The sequence below is a fragment of the Myotis davidii genome, unplaced genomic scaffold (genome assembly GCF_000327345.1).
Source record: "Myotis davidii unplaced genomic scaffold, ASM32734v1 scaffold755, whole genome shotgun sequence".
In the NCBI taxonomy this organism is placed as follows: domain Eukaryota; kingdom Metazoa; phylum Chordata; class Mammalia; order Chiroptera; family Vespertilionidae; genus Myotis; species Myotis davidii.
Genome location: NW_006286230.1, coordinates 81,997 through 82,254, shown reverse-complemented (window position 1 = coordinate 82,254; position 258 = coordinate 81,997). Strand labels below are relative to the sequence as shown.

At 40.7% G+C, this 258-nt stretch overlaps 1 protein-coding gene across 1 annotated transcript in view; it reads right to left on the bottom strand.

Annotated features, from left to right (window-relative positions):
- Nucleotides 1–258, bottom strand: part of LOC102774352 (FRAS1-related extracellular matrix protein 2) — a gene marked incomplete at its 5' end in the record, with an annotated part of 71,873 nt that overhangs the window by 70,107 nt on the left and 1,508 nt on the right. The gene's annotated exons all lie outside the window — the stretch shown is intronic.

The following is a 258-nucleotide window of genomic DNA, read 5'->3' as shown; positions in this document are numbered from 1 at the left end:
CCCACACTCTCCACCCACATTCACCCCAGTTAAGTAGAGCAACCCATTATTCTCAAGACATATTTGGTCCATGATTTTGGCCATTTCAGATCATTGGGTACATATCTAGTTGTGGACATCTTCATTTATGTCTAACATAGTTAAAAATAAAACTTTGTTTTTTTACAGACTCTTTATTGTTTAAAGTATTACATAAGTCTCCTTTTTCCCACATTGACCTTTCCCCAGCCGCCCCTCCCCCCCGCGCATATGGCCTCA